The sequence below is a fragment of the Balaenoptera borealis genome (genome assembly GCF_965194805.1).
Source record: "Balaenoptera borealis genome assembly, chromosome: 12".
In the NCBI taxonomy this organism is placed as follows: domain Eukaryota; kingdom Metazoa; phylum Chordata; class Mammalia; order Artiodactyla; family Balaenopteridae; genus Balaenoptera; species Balaenoptera borealis.
The window spans coordinates 26458174-26477553 of NC_138869.1; the positions used below are offsets into that span (position 1 = coordinate 26458174).

At 39.5% G+C, this 19380-nt stretch overlaps 1 protein-coding gene across 1 annotated transcript in view; it reads right to left on the reverse strand.

Moving 5' to 3' along the window:
* The window catches only part of TAFA1 (TAFA chemokine like family member 1), a 781657-nt gene that overhangs the window by 606585 nt on the left and 155692 nt on the right, over positions 1 to 19380 (reverse strand). The gene's annotated exons all lie outside the window — the stretch shown is intronic.

Genomic DNA, 19380 nt, shown 5'->3' on the forward strand with positions numbered 1-19380 from the left:
TCTGTGACTGCCTTGATCAAAAGTATGAAAGAAGTGATTCTATGTGACTTCCCAGACTCAATCAATGAAAGACAATACAGATTCTACCTGATTCTTTCTCTTAAGGATGCTTGCATTTGGAACCCAGCCACCATGCTATGAGGAAACCCGGGTCACATGAGGAGGTCATGTGCTGATGTTCTAGCTGACAATTCCAGCTGAAGTCTTAACCAAGAGCCAGCATCACCCACCAGGCATGTGAGTGAGGAAGTCTTTGAGGGGACTCCGGCCACAGCACTACGTCCCTGCAACTATGTGAGAGATCCAAGCACCCTTCAGAGAAAGTATCCTTGACTCCTTACATTCAACCATCAGCATATTCTAGTAGTTCCAGCCTCAGAACACATGCAGCACCCCATCGCTTCTCTCAGTCTCCTCTGGTCCAAGTTCCAGTCATCCGTCTCTGGCATTGGGGCAATAGTCCCAATGGCCTCCCTGCTCTGCCCTCACCTCCACATGAGTCTGTACACTGTAGAAGTGATCCTGCAATCATGCAACCACATCATGTCACGCCTTTTCTCAAAATGCCCAATGGCTCCTCATTCCACTCGGAGCCAATGCCGAAGTCCTTAGAGTGGATAGCCAGGTGTATGTGCATGATCTGGCCTCTGTTACCTCTGCCACCTCATCTACTTCAATTCTCGCCTCTTGTTCACTCCTCTTCTGCCTGGCTGGCCCATTTACTCATCTTCCATCCTCCAGCCTTGGAGCCTTTACACTTGCTGTGCCCTCTACCTGCAAGACTTTTTCTCCAGTCATCTACCAGGCTCATGCCTGCCCCTTCTTAAAACCTTTGCTCAAATAGTAGCCTTAACTGAGGCTTTTCTGGACCATCCTATTTAAAATTGCTCCCTTCTTGCACCCCAGCACTTCCTATCCACCTCCCATAATTCACTCTCTCTATGGTGCTCATCCCCATCAGACATACTATATACTTCAATCTATTCTTTGTTTGTCTATCTCCACCCACCCCTGCTAGAGTGTAGCCTTCATGAGGACAGAGATTTCTGCCAGCTTTGTTTATTCCTAAAGTCACAGAATTGAGAATAGTACCTGGCATATAGTGAATGCTCACTAAATATTTATTGATCATGAATGAACACCTGACAAATGGTAAAAACTTAAAGTGTGGCTATTATCATACTATTAATTGGGGTTAAAAACCCAAGTTTTCTGACTCTGTATCTACTGTAGTAGGTTGAATAGTGGCTCCAAAAACAAATATGGAGGACTTCCCTGGCGGTCCAGTGGTTAAGACTCTGCACTTCCGCTGCAGGGGTCTCGGGTTTGATCCCTGGTTGGGGAGTTAAGATCCCATGTGCTGCAACACATGGGCAAAAAAAAAAAAAAAATTAAATAAACAAACAAACAAAAACAAATATGACTAAGTCCTAAACCCCAGACATGAAAAGGTGACCTTATTTGGTAAAAGGACCTTTGTAGATGTATAATATAGTTAAGAATCTCAGGATGAGATCAGCCTGAATTTAGGGTAGACCCTAAACAATGAGAGATGTCCTTATCAGAAGAGAAGAAGATAATGAGAAGAGGGTGGCAGAGATTGGAGCAATGCATCCACAAGCCAAGGAACCTGAAGGATTGCCACGCGGCCACCAGAAGCTAGGAGAGAGGTATGGAATGGATTGTTTCTCAGAGCCTCCAGTAGGAACCAACCCTTTTAACACCTTGATCTTAGACTTCTAGCCTCCAGAACTGTGAAAGATTAAATATCTATTGTAAGCCATCAAGTTTGTGGTGATCTGTTACGGCTGAGCTAGGAAACTAATACATCCACTATAACCTGTCTCTCTGGACTTGAAACTGGTATGCAGTCTGGCTCAGCAATCTGGACTTGACCTTATTTGGCCAGCAGGCCTCCTCATAACTACACACCCTTTCCATATGGACAAGTACACTGACACAGCCTCTGCTCTAACCTGGGCACTGTTTTGGCTCCTTCCCTCACCAGCCCAGCCTAGCCTCTGGTCTTGACCCTTCCTAGCTTGTCCTGACCATGACTCTGTGCTGCTGTGAGTTGGTTGATAAGGCTATCAGCCAACTCACCTGCCTGTATTTCCAATTCCTGTCTCCATACCTAAACAGACTGGGTACATACAACATCCGAAGCCAGAATAATTGCCCTCCCAAGCCCCAGTCTGTCTTTGGGGCTGGCTAGGAATCGCCCAGGGCTCCATACCTGCTGGTGATCTCACTGCCCCTCAGAACCCATCAGCCAGACTGCATTAATCAAGTGCTGGAAGTACCTTAGGTTCCTGTAACTTTTTCCAGCCTGATGTCTGCTGTGATGTTTAATTTATGTCATAAGAAGTGCACTCCTTCCTGCTTAAAATGTTTACGTCAGCTGAGATCTGGCACTGTTGTTCCTGTGCCATGGAGACAGAGCATCAGGAGGAAGATTTTCTGTCTGAAACCAGAGAGGTTTAAACACATCCTCCTCCCAACAGATTGGAAGAGCATCATTTCAAATTTCCCAAAACCTCTAGATAGATGAATACTCCCCTACACAGACAGGTAGCTAAATTTCAAAATCCCTTTCTTCTAAACCTGCAGACAGGGATTGGCAGCTACACAGATAGATTTCAAAATGTCTTTTGCTCCCCGTTAATCAAGCTGCTATTCCCTCCCTCCCAACCCACACTAATTTATCAAGTTTTCTCTCAATCCAGGCAAGATGAGGTAGGGACACCCACCTCCTTCCCACAATTCTTTACACATCACTAAGCCGTTCCTTCATAAAAATAAATAACTAAGCAAAACACTCATCAAAGGGAAATCTTTATCTCCTTGAAGGCTAAGAAAAATATTTTCCTGTTTGTGTTGAAGATTTTTCAGTCCAAAAAAGGAATTCCATTCAATGGAACTAAGACTGGAGTACTGAGTACTCCTACGCCCCCAGAAGAGTTCAGGAAAGGCCAGCTCCCCCTTGCATGTAAGCCCCTGAAGGACAAGGATTTTTATCTGTGCTCAGTGTAGCCCTAGTGCTTTGAACGGTCCTGGCCCATAGTAAGTGCTCTGTTAATACATGATGAATGTTGACTCCTAGGAAAGAAAGAAACTGGAGAGTCTGAGAGAAACTTCAAAAGGCATCCTAAAATTCCAAAGTAGCGAGGCATCTTTGGGATTATGTAGTCTACACGTGAATTTTTATTAATGATCACAATAGCCAGCACTTCTTGTTGAGTGCCAGGCACTGAGCTGAGCATTTTAAATGTATTGCCTCACTTAATTCTATCACTATTCTCATTATACATATGAGGAGATGAACGATCAGAGAGGGTAAATAACTAACCTAAGGTCACACAGCTGGTGAATGGCCAAGTCAGGATTCACATGTAGTTCTTCGAAGCCAGGGCCTGTACTCTATAATTCTGTGCTATGTTGTCACCTTTTACAGTTTGGTAAACTGAAGCCAAGGAGGAGGAAGAGGCCACCTTAGTGTATAAAACTAAAAAGTAAAATAGCTTAAACTTGGCATTACTGGGTCTCTAACCTAGGGTTCCTGGTGTATCACCACATTGCCTCTTACCTCTAGTGATATCAGGAATTTTAAAACTTCAGCTTTTCTCAGAAAGAGTGCTTTCTCATCTTGATACTCTTCCCCTGGTGTTGAGAAAGATATCTGTCTGGTGCCTTTAAAGAAGAAGTTTTTTAAAAATCAAAAAATTCTTTGGGGAAAAAACAACACGTTTGATCACCAAAAGAAAAAAGACTGTTATTCACATAGAAAAAGTTAACCTGTTTAAAATATTATTACAGTGTTTACATACTGCCTTTCTTCCAAGAACTGAAAGAGTTTAATATAGCTCATTAATTCTTAGACTATTTCTGTGAGGGAAGAAAGCAAACATCATTATCTATATTTTAATATGAGGAAACTGAAGCATAGACTCAAGTGGAGAGTCGGGAAATAGAGCAAATTCAGATTCTAAGCCAAATGTGAAAGACAAGATCTTTTAGTCAAGCCGTATCTGGAACGTTCACTGGATGCGGATCACTTCTCTGAAGTACACTGATCTTTGTTGAGTAGTAGATTCCTTGAGAAGCCCTTGGAGTGATAGCATTAATCAGTAAAACCTGTGATTTATAGCATTTTTCTTGACGTGAATGTCAAAATAAGTGATTCTCAAGCTTGAACATGTACTGGAATTGCCAGGAGGCAGAAAATGCATATCGCTGGGCCCCTGCCCCCAGAGCTTCTGATTCAGTACATCTGAAGTAGGATCAAGATTCTGCCCTTCCACACTTGGACCACACTTGAGAACCACCGGTCTAGAAAGGTGTGCCTTTGCAGAGGGTCCCACAATAGCTCACCATTTAGATCTAGAAGGAAAGCTGTGAAGATTTGAATCCTGGCTCTGCTAATTTACATAATTAGTTCTTCTGTATTTCAGTTTTTCTTTTGAAAAAAAAAGCGATATGGAGATGGTGATAATAATAATTTAACACAGTGTGTGGCAGAGAGAGAGCATGCTCAATAATTGCTGGCTATCCTCATTTTCTCATGACTCAGGCTACAAGTGCTTAGCTATCTTCCTTGATGCTACAGAGCCCGCACTAACAAGGTATATAAATTAGGAAATATCCCTTCTAAGAAGCTGGGCAGTCCTTAGGGAAATTAACATCAGGCAGAAATCTTCATTATGAAAATGATCATGAAACTTGTAGGTGCAGAAACTTTGATCAATGGGTACATTGCTTTAGGTTACAAACTTCCAAGACGTGTTTTTAAAAGGCCCGTTAGCAAGGGTAGAGACCCTAACTTTGATACATTTCCAGAAAGTTAAGTAACAAATTATCAAATTTTAATGATGCTGGTGGGGATAACTACGTTTGATGGGGGTATATTCAGTAATACTTAAGTCTGAACTTTAATAGATTTTCCTCCATTCCTAGGTCACAGTTGTTCCCCACCTAGAAGAAAGGATGCTGTGTACCTGCTATATGATGATGGTATGCTGAAATTTTTACCCAAGTTTCCACAATTCTTCCAGACAAATGGAGGATTTAGTACTATGTATTTAAATCAAATCACTTAAAATCTCCATTGCTTGAAAGCATAATGGGGGAATTATTCAAATAATTTATGCTAAATATTTATTTCAAGTATTATAGTTGATAGGTTTCATATTGTTCCTGGCATTTTATGCCTATGAACAGGTAATACTGTGGATTTTTAAAAAGCTTGTCAGACAGTGCTAGTTCAACATCTCATAAATGTCCAATTCCACACCTCTCCCCAACTCACATCCTTCCCTAGCCTACAAGGATGGCTGCACCTCCAACCCAGGTCATTATGGCAGAGCATCGATTTCACATCTTTGCACACAAATCGAATTCCCAAAGGAAAGTACATAAATTGGTCCTAAATTATAATACACAGAGCTAATGTATCAATAGTAGACTTTAATGGCCCTTAATGAACAACACTCCAGGTATTCACACGCATTTGTAGTCCCCTCCCCTTGCACCTGGACCCACTTTGTGACCAACAGAATGTAGCGGAAATGATGATTTGTTTGCTTTGTGCTTGTCTTAAGAAAGCCTGTGGCTTCGGCTTCTGCACTCTGGGGGAAGCCTGCTATCAGGTAAGATCTGACTATCCTAAAACTGCCTTGCTGGGAGAAGTCCAACCTAATCACATGGATAGATGCATGTCGAAGAAAACTGAGGCCCCAGCCAGGATCCCCATTCAAGCTCCCGGCCAACACCCAGTACCAACTTGCCAGTGGTGTGACTGATGCCATCTCGGAAGTAGAGTCTCCAGCGCCAGTGGAGCAGCCCAGCTGTGATTTGGGAGCAAATAAATGAAATGGGTTTTGTTTAAGCCACTGAGTTTGGTGTATTTCATTAAGCAGTAACAGATAACTGAAAAAGCTAACTTGAAGAACGGCCCCGTACTGCTCAGCATATGTGTGCTGTGTAAAAATTCATCTTGATACAGCCTCCTCCAGCCCACAGCATCACCCTCTGGTGCTTTGTATAATGTATCGATTTCAAATGAGCAATTATGCATACATTATTTGATACCAGTCTCTAATAACCGTTTTCTTATACTATTCTGTTCTCACCCCTTTTGGTTTGATATATTTGTATCAGGAAGAAACCCAAGAGGAGTTGTCTTGTTATCTGATTCTGACAGTCCAATAATCTAGGCCTGGAATTTAATTATTTCTCACATTCATTTTTATCATGGGAGCATCAGAAAAAAACCCAAATGGTCAAATACACAAAGGTCATGACTTAATTAACCCAAGGGTTTCAGTGCGTTGAAAACTGCACACACCTCAGTGCATTTGGGGGCTGGTGACAAAAAGAACTGACTCTAAAGTGGCCCATTCCATCCTTCAGCCTTACATCACCTTCCGTGGCAGAGCTGCACATTTCGGTAGGTTATGGGGACAACTGTGTACAGCCAAAATTTCTAACATTTCATATGGAATGCCATTCACTTCCACCTTCAGTCTTTCCAAAATGAGAGAAAGCACACAAACTCCAAATGTCTAGATCAGCAAACCGTCGCTAGGAAAATATTTTGTAAAATCTAATTTTGTTGTCTTTTAAATCCTGAGGAAATACTCATACATATCCAGTTGTAACAACCAGAGACTTCCTTTAAAAGGGTCTTAATTCTCTATGGAACCATTTCTCCAGATTTCACATCCCCTCTAAATCTTTCTTCTCTCCAGAGAATGGCAGGTGGTTACATCAACTGTTTGCTAACTCCATCCTGCAACTAGGGAGACTGAAATATGTATTAAGGTTTTGTGTTTACCTTTGCAACAGTGGGGTTTTTCAAAACTTCTGCAAACAGATACTTTAACCTCATGAAAGGTTTCATGGGAATTGAATACGGAGAGGCATACACCTACAAGGGAAATGAACTGCACTGTTTGCATAGCACATTTGTCTTCTGCTGCCTATAGAGAGGTGGGCAGGGTGGAAGCATGCTGGGTAGAGACTCAGACAACTTGCACTTGGACTGAAATTGATTCCATAGCTTCCTGGGCAAATTATTGCTATAGGATCCTCAGTTTCCCCATCTGTAAAAAGAGACTAGGACTACCTCCCCACGAATGAAGCAAAGTCAACAAGATGTTTAAGAAAGCACACTAACATGTGCTCTACAAAGACAAACAGCTGAGATGATCATTACTAGTATTACTTTAACATTCTTAATTTCCTCTAAATTTTAAGAGAAGCCACCATTTGTTGACTATTGATTGTGCACTTTTTGAATGGGAACATCTTTTCTTGCAATATCAATTGTATGATCGTGGACAAGTTATGGTTTCCTCCCTAAGGCTTTGTTTCCTCCTCACCTGATGTGAAGGAGTTGTCATGAGGATTGAATGAAATGACCTCAGAGCAGATCACTCTACCCTGGGTACCAACACTGATCCAAGATTCTGAGTGCTTCAGCCAGGGCTTCATCACCATAGAAGACTCCCCTACTGTTTTGTTCTTTTGGCATCTAGGTCCCAACAAGGAGAAGCTGCTGTTGATGCCCCACCCTGCCCCATGTCCCCTCCACCCAGCTCTCAGTTGATCTGACACTACAGCAGACAATTCATGGCTCGTTGGTCATCTCCCATCTCTCTAATGTCTTTTTACTTTGCCTCCTGGGACTTTCTTTGGTGCCCAGGAGCGCACTTAGCCCATGCACAGGGAAAAGCCTCAACCAATGATGCATAGAAGTTGGTGGATAAATAGCCCAGCTTCTCACTGAGGCTCTTCTAACCTGCTTTCTAGAAGATTCCTCCAACAGTGGTCAGGAAGATTGAGACTCAGCTGTTTATAGCTGTAATCTGCTCATTAACACTCCTTTTAATGGGCTTTCCTCCATCTCCTCTCTCTCTTTTCTATTCCTTCCCTTGAGCTTCTAGGGATTACTCCCCAAATAAACAAACTAACCAAAAACCATGTTTCAAGGTTTCAAGGGAGATCCAAAACTAAGAAACTACCCAAAGCCTGGAGTGGGCAGCCTGATTTACCGAGTCTGTCATTAGCCCATGCCTGAGCTGTAAGGCAGACTGGAAACTTGAGTGCCTGGCATTTTCAGCTTCTATAGTGAGAGTAATCATGTCTGTTCTACCTCCGTGGCATCCTTATTTTCTATATTTTCTGAGCAGCTGAAATCTTTTTAGATACTTATACTAAAAAGTTTTAAAATGTCTGCTACCAAGTATTTCTTTTATCAACAGAAGGAAGTACACCTAGCTTCATATTCCTCTGGCATGTAAAGATATTGTGAAAACTTAGACATCATTTTTATCTCTACTGCTGTGGTTCTAAAAATTTGTTCACGAGCTCTCATAGTCCCTGGTCTCCCTGCTGTATCCATGTGAGATTTCTGGGGCCTTTATTATCTGATGTTGGATTCAACCAGCAGATCCCCTATGTGCTAACACAAAGACAAGAAGAACAAAGGAGATACTGCCCTGCCATTAGCCCTCAACTTGCCTACAATCAAGTTAAGGTGACAATCATGGGAATAAATAGTTCTGATTCAATGTAGACCCTAGCTAAGGCTCTCAGGTAGCTACAAAAGGCAGGAAACTGCAAAAAAGGATTTGTTTCCAATGAAAGGAGCAGAAAAATCTTGGGCATTTAGCCATGTACAGACTCTGTGACACCTCTCAGAGGTGGGCAACGTTGCCAGCAAAAGCATTAAGTACTAATCTGAAAACATGCAAAAGGTATTTTTTAGGCCCTGTCAACCATCTGTAGCTGCAAGAGCGTTTATGTGAGTGACATAGTTTGTCGTGGATTTACAGGGAGTTCCTCTGGGCAATTGTGCCAAGCGGTTATCCAAGTACATCTGTGATTTAGGTCAGGGCCAGTTCAAGAAGGGAAGTGGCCCTGCCCTGGGCAGTGTTGAGGCTCTGGTAGGACAGGGAGTTTATTCAGGAGATTTGCACTGATGGTCATACCCCATGTATTTTCTTCATGCTTGGGGTAAGGCAGTGTTTTGATTCATAAAGGTAAGGTTGGTTCATCTTGGGGAAGTGATGTTTTCTCTTTTTTAATAGCCACAGCTTACAAGCACAATGTCAGGATCTGTTTTCATATAATACTTTTGCAACCTTTGCATTTGCATTCCTGGTCCTAGTGCACCATCATGTATCCAGTCAGTTGGAAATTCATAGGGATTCTATCGCTACAATACCCATTCTCTCCCAGCCATTGCTACCTTTACCTCCCTCATTTTAGTGTTGGTGGACCATATTTGGACTTTTGCCATCTGGTCTCCCTGTGTCTAAATACCAGTTTTTTCTTTCCAATCCAGCCATCACTCCTTTGTTGAGGTTCTTTCTGAAGCCTACTTTGAGCAATGTAATGGTGTGATTAAGAGAATGGGCTCTGGTATAGACAGAGTTGACTCTGTAGATTAAAAGACGGTAATGGGGGTGTTGACCTACATCCAGGGTTGGCAAATAAAGTTTTATTGGAACAAATCCACTCATTCATTTACACGTCATCTATGACTGTTTTCCTCTACAAGGGCAGAGTTGAGTAGCTGTAACAGGGATTGTATTATCAACAAAGTCTAAAATATTTACCGTATGATCCTTAACAGAAAAAGTTTACAGATTCCTGATCTATATCACAGAAGTGCTGGAAGGACTATATAAACACATGAAAATACTAATGTACCTGAAACACCGTAAATGCTTAGTAAATGTAAGCTATTATCATTATCATTACTTTAGACTCTCTATTCACTGACCTCCATGTAATCAATTCACCCAATTAACCAATGCTATGTCTTCTGTATTATGTAATGACTGATGCTCAGGGCATACCAAAAATGCTCAGCTAGCAGATTGCTGCTTACCAAAAACTACATTCTCCTGGAGGAAAGGAACTTGAGAACTACAACATTTAATCTTTATACATCCTAGTTTGTCCCATATCTCCAGTTGTCTATGAAGTAGTTCTGCTTCAATGTCCAATCTCCAATACATAGGCCTCAAAGTATATTCTTTTATCGTCTCTTCCAAATGGGCTTTCCCTCCTGAATTCCAAATTTCTATCAAATGCACTACTATTAATGCAGTCTGGAATGAAGCTTAAAGAGAATGCTAGAACTCACAAAATGTAGAATTATAAGCCAGAAGAAAATCACATAGTTCAGCTGTTTTGTTTTTTACAAATCAGGAAGTTTTGTTCCTTCATTTAGTTCATCTAGTTGTAGCCAAGTTGGATTTATTCTTCTGTTTAAGTGTTTCTTTTTCATATCCATTTATGTACTTCCATGAGTACTGGCCTCTTTCATGCAAAGATTCATTCCTTTATCCACTTGCTTCATCATTCATTTATTCCTCTGCTATTTACTGAGCATTATTAAGTGGCATGTATTGAGTGAGGCACTGGGGATCTCATAGTGAATAAGACCCAACACCTTCCCTGCAAAGTTATAATAACTACCATGAAAACTAAATTTTTGTTAGGAATAATGAAAACAAGTAAATTCTAAAACCAGTAATTAGGCATAGTGTTCATTCACTTTTTCTCCTCTCTAGCACTGGAATTCAGATTTTGGGGGGTTCCATATGCTTTACATTGGTTAGGATATATTTATTTGTCTCTACTTAGACATAGCCTATGGGGAAACAGATCTTCTACTTGTACCATGAGCTTCTCACAGTTCATCTTAAAAAGTGTCACTGGTGGTTTAGTCTTATCCAATGGTTTTCAAAGAATAAACTGTAGATTTCCTGGTATTCTACACTGCTTCTTTGAATAACACCTCAGGGTGGAAAGGAATGAAAGCGAGTAGACTTCTCCCTTCAGCCACAGCAACCTTTTATTAATCATGATGTATTAACTACTTACAACAGCTTGAAGAATGGGGCTTCATAATTTTTCAAAAAAAAAATTTTTTTAATAATTAAATCTCCTATTTATAATAAAAATTCATTTTTCATTCCAAATTTCTCTAAAGTAATCCAAATTCAATAAGAAAAGTGATAATAGGGAATTATACTCAGTATTTTATAATAACCTATAAGGGAAATGAATCTGAAAAAGAATATACATATATATTATGTATATTAAGAATATATATATATAAACTGAATCACTGTGCTGTATACCTGAAACTAACAAAACATTGTAAACCAACTATACTTCAAGAAAAAAAAAGAAAGAAAAGTGATAACACAAGGTCTTCTATGAGCACTTGCAATGTGCTTTTTAATCCTCTCAACAACAATATGCAGTAGGTATTGTAATTATGCCTCTGTATTCGGGTGAATAAGTTTAGGGTCAGAGAGGTCCAAAGAAGCCACTTTCCCTGAGTCCCACAGGTAGCAGGGGAAAGCCAAGAAATAAGTCCCAACATGTTTGACTCAGCACTATTCCCTTTAATCACCCTGCTTTCCTGCCTCCTATAGTCTATATACTGTTTTCCCCCTTTTCACCACTCCGCATTATTGTTCACTCCTTTTATTTTTTTTCTTTTGTTTTTTATTTTTTTCTTTTGAAATAGCAGATGCAACAGTCCCTGGTTTTCATTTACTTTTTTTAACTTGCTTATTTGTATTTGGGTTTTTTTTTTTAATTAAAGACTTCAAATATATTTGCATGCCTCTCTGCTCCCATCCTTCACCAGTCTGTCCCACACACTTGTCAGATTAATCCACCCCAAATGCCATTTTTTAAATTTCTTGGCAATATTTTATTAAAGTCCTCTAATTTTTCCTACTTCCTCCACTGGCATTATTCAAGATGTGTTCTTCCATATGTTGGTAGATATTCTACTTAAAAGAAAAAAAAAATACTTGGTAATACTTGGTATTTCAGTTTGCTTTTCTTGGAGGAGAAAGAAAAGAGAGAAGAATTTAGATATTTAAAAAACATTGTAATTCCATAAAGAAATTTGGGGAAATGCTTTTTGGAAAAAAAATAACTTTTTCTTCTGAATCAACTAGACATCTTTGTTTTTATGGCTGAGGTTTTGTGAAGAACACTTCTGGAATCATCAAACTAAAATGTTACTATATTTGTTATTTTAAATAATTAAGAAGCTTAAAATGTTACATGTTACAGCCTAAGCCTTTTCTTGGAAGCTAACAATTTAGTATCAAAGAGATATGTTTCTTCCATTATTATCCAAGTTAATGTTGTACTCATTCAGTGTGGCAGGAAAAAGAAAAGAGGAAAAAAATCCTACAAGCAAAGAATAACTTTACGAGTGCAATGGTGTTAACCATTAAAACTTCAAAATAATAGTAATTTGAGACCACGTGCTAAAGACGGTGGAGCCACAATATGGAAAAGTCAAAAGCCACCTCCCCACACACACTCCTTAGACTGAGGTGAGTGAGAAAGAAACTTTTATTGTATTAAATCACTGAACTGTTGAGGTTGTCCGCCACTGCAGCTAACATTACTTACTTTGACAGAAACCAAGGCCCAGAAATGTGGCAATATGTTTAAGGTTCCACAGTGAATTAAGGCCATAGCAGTTCAGTACTCTTTCTACCCAATGATACTGTTCTATTCACTGGAGACTTCATCATTTTCTCTCTTTTATTTTTAAAAACTAACTCATAAAAGATTTGTAAGTAATCATCTGTTTCCTTTCATACCTTACATCAGGTAAATGTAAAAACTTCACTGTACCAGCATGACATTAAACCAAGTCATTATTTCATAAAATTGCAGTGGCAACTACTCCAAAACATTTAAAGCAGCTCTATAATACAGCACATTCAGATAAATGAAGACACATCGCTTAAATTTTCTACTTTCACCCAGTAATAGGAGAGGACAACCTGGCATGACACAGTCAAAAGGTTCCAAAGTCTTAACAGTAAGAATTTTATGTACTTTAGACAATTCTCTTTTCTCCCTCACACCATTTTTTTCTACTCCAAATTTAATTATATGGGTGTTTCTTACTTTAACAATCCCACAATGTAGGGCATAGTGTCTTTAAACACAGTCCTAAATAGAAACCCTAATAAATCAGGTTTTTTTGGATCAGAGCCCTGTGTACTGCATAAATTGGAATGGAAGATAAATGATTCTGCAAAGGGACATTCACCTAAATATTTTTATCCTCAGTAACAATGACAGTCCCCTACCTGGGTTGTAGGAATATAATGGAATCTCCGGGGAAGCTGGAAGGGCAAGATGTCAGTAAAGTGAAGTCAGGCCCTTCCTATTGAATAGCCATGCCTAGACTAATTTTGACCAAGAGTCAAGGATCTCAAAAGCAAAAGATTGAGCAATGAAGACATTAAGAAACTTTTTCTTTCTTTCTTTTCTAGGTGAGGCTAAGACTAGAATAAAAACTTAGAAATTCATATCTACGCAGGGAAATGTCAGTAAACAAAAGGCAAGAGCAGGGACACAAGAGGTAAGGATGGACAAGGGGACGCACAGACTTTAGGCCCAAGAGACTGATGACATAAAGAAGAGAGAAAGATGCTCATGGGGGCAAAACTTAGGACTTTAACTTTGAAAACCTAGGTTCAAAACCTATTCTACTACAATCAGACTTTTAAGAAGTCACCTTTCGAAGCCTATTTCTTCACATATATTATGGGAATACAGAATTGTGTCTGACTGGAGTTTATCTTATGCAAATTCAAATTTAAGCGCCCAGCAAAGAGAGAGAAAAACAATTTAATTAGTGCAAGAGTTTTGCTAACCATTAATGGCAATGGCTGTGTTTTCTGGGGGCCTGGACCATTGTTCCTGCATCCTGTGTGCCTCTCAGGATGTATGCTAGACTGTAAGCCTCAGGAGGTCAAGAATTTATCTCTCTGGTTCATCACTGTATTTCCAGTATCTAGAATAATATCTGTCACGTAGGAGGCCATAAAATCTGTGGAAGGAATGGAGGAAGGGAGAAGGGGAGGAAAAGAAAAAGGAAGGAAGAAATAGTGAGCAACTTGCTGTATTGCATGACCCCAAAGAGAAGCCATCCACTTTACCAGGTGTAAGTGGAACAGACACCAATGAATTATAATATCTGTGGGAAAACTAGCTGTGCTGGACTTTCTGAAAGATAGAATTCTCATGGGTAACTCTGACTATACACAAGATTCTGCCACTGTACTTTAGAACCCAACTGCCAAATAAGATGCAACTCTACTATAATAATAATTGTAACAATGTTTGCATAACCTAACTTACCAGGCTTATATAAGAACACAGTAAGATTAAAATACAGAATGGTATTCTGCATAATAATGTTGTAGTAGGCAAATGCCAGGTAAAAATAATTTGTATCATTATCTGACTTTACCTACTAGTTACATGCTCTTGTATCAAACTCTGTGGTATACCACAACTACTGTATACAGCTTCTGTAGTTATCTGGCAAAAGGAATCTCTGCACTTGAAATAATGGTGATGATGTTACCCAAAGGACAGGAAAATTAGCCAAGGAAGGAAATATCCACTACTCATTCCATCAACCAACTTAGCCTTGTAGCGCTATTGACATTCCCATCTCGACTCTGTGGGGTTTGTCAATAGAGATGCTCACAAACAATTAAAAGCTGTTGCTACCATTGGGAAGCTTGTAAGCATGTATTCATTACTATTTGTGAGGTGTTTGATAATCTAAAGACAACTCAATTGGTCAGTCACTGTTAAAATCATGCAGGCTCGTGGTGAAGGGAGCCACCTGTGTCTTTAGACACACCTAAGTTCAAGCTCAGGTTCTCCACTTATTTATCATATGACTTTGTGTTCTCTTTCTCAACTGCATAATAACATGCCCACTATATGCACCTCAAACTTGACAGGTCCTCAACAGAGCTCTTCAGTTCTCATTCTAATGCTTGTACTGTAGTCCTGTCCATGCGTATGGCATCCTTCTACCCCCAAGTGATTAGGACAAAAACTGAAGTGTCATCATTTATGCCTTCCTTCCCTTTACTCACTTCTAACACCCAAACATCACCAAGTTCTGTCAGTTCTTCTTCCAAAATACATTTCCTTTCTAACCACTTCTCTCCTTCTCCCCTACCACACACTACTATAACATTTTTGAACTTCAATAGTTCCCTAACTTGGTTTATTTTCCTCTCTTAGCCCTTATCATAATGATTCTTATACAACCTCAAATCAGAGCATGTCACTACCTTGCTCAAAGCATTTCATTGGTTTTCCCTTCCACCTCCATCAGTATAAAATTCAATTTCCATACCACACCCTACCAAAAGATTTTGCATAGTCTAATGATCACCTTCCTCTGTGAGTTCATCTTCTCCCCTTTCTCCATCACTCACTACTGTCCAGGTAGACTATTCTTCTGTTACTCACAAACATCAAACATTTTCCCAGCTGAAGTCTTTGTCATGACCATTCTTCCTTCTGTCTACAATGCTCCCCAGGGCATTTGTCAACAGTCTCACCCTTCAGGGCTCAGTCATCTCCTTAGAAAAGCTTTCCCTGACAACCTTCATGAAAAGTCTCCTGCTCCTTGTTGATCGCGATAATCCCAGACTTTCTAGAAACTACCACAGTCTATAATTATCTTGTGTATCTATTTAATAATTTTCTCATACACTAGAAAGTAACTTTCATGAGATCAGAGAACTTGTCATGACTCCATGCTAGCATGTGACACATAGCCTGTGCTCAGTAAATATTTTTGACTGCTAGAATGAAAGGTGGAAGAGAGAGAAAGGGGAAACTGACTGGGCTGTACGTATTGAAGGCTGGTATTCTCAAAGGTAACGTTGACTATATACAATTTTACCCCTGTATATTTAGAACCCATCTCCTAAGTAAGATATAATACTACTGCAATCTATGCTGTGTAACCTAAGTTATTAGGCTTATAGAAACTCAGTGAGATTTAAATGCATAATAGGCACTTTTTAAAACATTAAGCACTCTGCAAATGTTATATGTATTTCTATTATTACAGATTTTGATTCATGTTGTATCCTTTTATATTAATACTGGTATGTAACATAACAGAGTACTCATGTAATAGAATGGTTTTAGAGACAAGGAACAGAACGTCCATTTCAAGTCTGCTTTAATGATAAAGGGAATTTATTGGTTCAACATACGAAAAGTCCTACAGATAGGGCAGACTAATCAGGACACAGAATCTGTTTCTTTGTGATTCTCTTGTCCCTCCCTTTTTCTCTCCGTTGACTTCATCCTTGAGCTGGTAGTGAAAAGGCTACCATAGTCTGCCATGACAATGTCCACAGCCAAGGGAAACCATCTTTTTCCATGGCTTTCTGTTTTCCAAATACCCTCAGCAAACATCCCATCCTGTCTCCTTCCCTTACACGGAGTCATATGCCATTTCCTGAACCAATTCTTTTGTCCAGGAATGGTTGGCTATCTTATGCCTGAGTTCCTACACCAATTATTATCAAAGACATAGGAGACAAATCAGACTCATTCTGGAGCTGGAGACAGGTTTGCTTCCCCTGAAGTACTGGTGTTGCAAGGAGTAAATGTAAATGCCTAAGGGTAAACCAGGCAGAAAGGTACAATACATTCACTATGTTTATGAAGATTAAGTGGCTTAAGGCAGGTAGAGCACTTAGATAATACCTGGGATATGGAAAAATGCTCAATAACCACTCTTTCGTTGGGAGGAAAACAAACCTAAATAAAATTCTAGAAGTTTGGGGAACAAAGAATTGATGTCAAACCAAGGGAAATTATGGTCTCATATAAACTATTTTGTAGATTTTTTTGCTTGACCTGAGATTAGGTATTATTGTATATTTTCCATTTGGATTTTGGTCAGTCAATATGTTTTAGTATCTACACCATGCAAGACATGATTTAAAATGCTGCATAAGACATTAAGTCTAAAATATAGCTTTCTCTAGGGGTTTGGAAGCCTAACACATGACGTATGTTCTAAGTCAATATACAATAATATTTTGAGTTAAGTCCTAAATAAGTTGAGTTATATCAACATGCAAAAATAATACGAGGTAAATACTAATATTTGTATGAATGTAAGTATGCATATATAATATATATTTATGTAATAATAGAAATACTAAATGAGTGGTTGACCACAGCAGTGTTTAAGAGCCTGGACACTAGACCCATTCAAACCCAGGGTTTGAATCCTGACTCTTGGAATAGTATCTGGGATTAGTTCTCCTTCCCTAGCTTTAGTCCCCTCACCTGTAAAATGTACCTATCTCACTGGGTTGTTATAAGGGTTAAATTAAATGAGCTAATCCAATAAGTATTGTCATTGCATCTGCTCATGGTGAGTGCTCCATAACGGTTAGTTACTCTTAGAATCACCATCCTTGTTATGATTTGGTTTTAAAGAATTCCAGAAAAAGAAATCAACTGAAATAGATGGGATTTGCTCTTAGTCTTAAAGGAAGTGTAGGATTCAAACAGGAGACGAGATAGCTGGCCATGTAATCACAAGTCACACTTGGGAACTCGGTAAGTAGCCCAAACTGTCTAGGGGTGGAAATCCATGTAATAACAAATCATATTTGCACAACAACATCTCACAATCCTTCCATTTTTAAATTTAAATAGCTATTATTTCCCCTCACTCCCACCCACAACTCAATTCACATCTGCTTTCTTTTTAACAAGCAGGGAAACTGAAACTGGTAATTAAGTACCTCAAATCCCTTTTCAGAATGAGGTATGTTCCAAAAGGGAAGAGACCTATTCTGATTTGCTTTTGAAATTCAAGAAAGGAGCACAGTGCCTAGCACATTTAAAGTGTCCCATGAATGGGAGATGATGGGGTAAAAATAAAGGACTTAATAAAAGGACTTGCTTAGAGTTATCTGACCAGTAAACTGCAGAGATGAAACCGGACAAGAACTGGAGCCTCCTAATTCCTGAACTTTTTGTTTCCTGTGACACCTGACTCCCTCCATGTAAGGGAATTATAAGAGAGGAGATTGGTAAGGAGCATCTCTGGAGAGTGCAATGGTCAGGAGCTCCGGTGAACACATAGAAATTGATCCACTATGTTCTAAGGGACCACACAGTGTAGTGGGAGGTGCACAGGTCTGGTTAAAACCTCAGTTCCTCCTCTTACATGGTTCTGTGGCTTTGGGTAAGTTACTTAACCTTTCTGTATCTCATTTCCCTCATCCATAAGAAGGGGATAAAATGATTAAAGGAAACAATGCATGTAGACTACATAAAACAGTGCTTAGAACATAGAAAACACTCAATAAATGTTAGCAATTATTACTTAGAAAGATGGAAGGACCTATATTTTAGAGCATCTGCTGTTTTTTATTTGCCCCACCCCCTCACTCTGGCCCCTTGCCTCTAGAGAGGGTATGCAACTTAGAGTTCTATGGCTCCCTTGTCAATGCCTTTGATGTTTGCTTTTCCAGTTCTAGGAAAAGTGCTCTCAAAGAAGGAGGGTGGTCCCTACTTCACTGAAATTGCTGAAATCACGCCAGGGAAGCAATCACCTACCTCATGAAACCCGTGATTCAAATGAGGGAAAATGGGCAGTATTCAGTTTCCATGAGTCTGATACTCTGGACCAGCTACACAATTTGTGGAGCCCAGTGCAAAATGAAAATGTGGGGCTTCTTGTTCAAAATGTATTAAGAATTCCAAGACAGCAACACAGAGCATTAAACCAAGTATGGGACCCTTCTGAGCCCATGTACAGGTTGCACACCCATGAAGCCAGGCTTGCAGATGCTTTAAACTTTCTACTTCACCTTTTCATCTTCCTTTTGAGTCATCTTTTTATGACTCTTGCCCCAAACACCTGGCAGAAAGTGTTTCTCTTGCCCTTGATCTTTGCATTAAACTTGCTTTGCATTTTGGAATCCAAATACCTGGATAGAAATTTGGATTCCACCCCTACTGGCCTGTACGCTCATAGGAATGATGCTCCACTCTCTTTAATTCTATTTTCTCATTTGAAAATTGAGGATAACGATAATAATAGCAACCTTATAGACTTACTATGAGTATTGAAAGAGCTAACAATTTAAAAGTTTTAAAATAGTATCTAACACAGTGGTTCTCCACCCTGGCTGCATATTAGAATCACCTCAGAGCTGTTAAAAAGTGCCACTGTCTGGGCCCCAGCCATGACCAATTAAACCAGAGCCTTTGGGGTTGAGGCCAGGACAACTATAGTTTTAAAAAGCCCCCCAAGAGATTTGAATGAACAGGAGGGTTGGGGACCACTGGTCTTGTGTATGACGAGTGCTCAATAATAAATAATAAATGCTATAATAAATTTTAAAATACAAATATAAATAATATAATAATAAATAATAAATGTTGGCCAGTTATTATACAGCTTGCTAAACAAAGAAGTAAAATGTCCTATAGTTCAGTTTTTCCCCTGATCAACTC